We start from the raw sequence: 2,046 nt of genomic DNA, 5'->3' as shown, positions 1-2,046 counted from the left end.
GTAATCACATGATTTTTCTCGTGCAATTTGGAATAAATGAGCACTTATAGATTTTTTCAAAGGCTACAAATTGCACTCGCCTTCCAGGCTCGTGTGATTTTCTGCGTCTTTGAAAAAAAAATACTCGTGCTTGCCCATTTATTCCTAGCCTGCGAACGCAGACGTAATGCGTTCGTAGGCCAACTTATTCCAAATTGCACTCGTCACTCACAGTGACGTCATCAAATTCTAAAATCAAAACTGCGAGGTGTTTTGAATTTTTATCTTTCGGAGGTTAAAGATGACCTGGAAATAAATATTTTTTCAATTCTCGAGTTCCATAACGTCTTTCGTTTCGAAAATATGGCATTTTGAATTTCGGAAATGTCACATTGCGTGACACCATGATACAAAGTTATTTGGTTAGCCTGTGAGCAGTCTCTGTACGGTGGCCAATTTACATTATCAACTCCGTTGATAAAACCAAATCTCTCCCGAAGGGTCCCCAAAAGCGTTTTCGGGATCCGGGATTTGGCTTTTTGGAGCCCGGGATTCGGGATTCTAAAGAAATATGAGAGGCAAGATTCAACATTGCATTTATGGACGGGACACTAACCCTAACCCAAATTTATACTCTGGTTTTTGAAAATGTCGGACAGCACCGACATCGCAAAAGAGGTATGTCACACCCAAGATCTTCGGCGTGAAAGTTCAAATTTTCGGCTCGAAAATGGCGTGCGATCGTGGACTTCACTGGCATCTTGATATCTTTGTCATTTTGTCGTTGAGCAAAGAAAGCACACATCTCTTGAAGATTTTGCTCATAAAAGTTGAATGTGGGATTGAAAGAAATGTGGTACCCACGTCCACTCGTCTCTCGTGTTTCGTCTCTTTGATCATGGGCTCAAAAAAGCGAGAGAGCCTGGGAAAAGAGAAACAGCGGCTTCTTGACGTTCGGGCCTAACTAGTGTACTTTGGCCAGAATGAAATCGGTCTTGTTGTTCAAAAAACTGACTATGAGTCATCGAGCAGAATTAAGACTTGGGAGGTATTTTTTGAGGCTACAAATCTGGTAAACCCTTGAGAAAAACTACTTGAAGTTCGTTTCATGTATGCAGTGTGCTTCTCTCTCTTGATAGATGAGCAATAAAGCCTGAACAGCCTTTTTTACTCCGTGCTCTTTAACTTTGAAAATTGTCAATGAAAGTATGTTTAAACTGCTTCGGTAAAGGATAACAAAAACGAAAAATAAAAGAAAAAAAGGCGTATTAACAAAATGCGAAAAGTGATTCCGGCCAGGCTTGAACTGGCGACCTTCCGCGTGTTAGGCGGACGTGATAACCACTACACTACGGAATCTCTTCACGGTTGACAATGCAATTTAACTAAATTTAATACTATCCTATAGCTTTTGCTATGGGAACTGCATTCGTAACTCGCTGACAAGAGAAATATCTTCACTTTAGGGAAATTGTCATTTCCTGATTTAAACGACTTTATCACAGCTCGTCTCCAGTCCCTCTGGAAAAAAGAAGAGAGCTCCTGGGAGCGAAGACTTGACCAATGCAAAGGGTGGCAAAGTGACAGATATTTTAAAAACTCCCACAAATTATGGATATATCTTCCTACTTTATTTTGTAGAAACAACAAAACTGATGCATATAGTTATTGATATTTGTAGAACATGGTATAATTAACAATTATTCCATGAGCGCGCGTTGGATATGAGATGGTAAATAGCCAAGGAGGCGCGTAGCGCCGAGTTGGCTATAACCACTCTCATATCCAACAAGCGCGAATGGAATAATTGTTTTATTAAATTCCTTAAACTCCAAAAGTTTAGAAGTACGAAATACGAGCGAAAAAAGCGAGAAAATCCTAGTGAAATCGAAAAAAGTTGATGAAGATGCGATGATGTGTAATACCTCGTGGTCAGCCAGACGCAGGCTCATCACAAAAACATTTCTTACCTTTTCGCGTATCTCTAAGCTTCGAAAGTGATCCAAACTTTCCACAAAAACGTTTTTTTTTTTTTCGCTTTATACCGAAAGAAATTTCGCTTTCTGG

The 2,046-nt window shown here is 39.8% G+C and overlaps 1 non-coding gene across 1 annotated transcript; it reads right to left on the bottom strand.

Moving 5' to 3' along the window:
* Positions 1 to 1,265: 1,265 nt before the first annotated feature.
* Positions 1,266 to 1,338, bottom strand: Trnav-aac (transfer RNA valine (anticodon AAC)). Its single transcript has one exon. It is a non-coding gene; the product is annotated as a tRNA-Val (tRNA).
* Positions 1,339 to 2,046: the final 708 nt, after the last annotated feature.

The sequence above is a fragment of the Montipora capricornis genome, chromosome 3 (genome assembly GCF_036669925.1).
Source record: "Montipora capricornis isolate CH-2021 chromosome 3, ASM3666992v2, whole genome shotgun sequence".
In the NCBI taxonomy this organism is placed as follows: Eukaryota; Metazoa; Cnidaria; class Anthozoa; order Scleractinia; family Acroporidae; genus Montipora; species Montipora capricornis.
The sequence above is the reverse complement of the archived record's forward strand: the minus strand, read 5'-3'. Positions and strand labels throughout refer to the sequence as shown.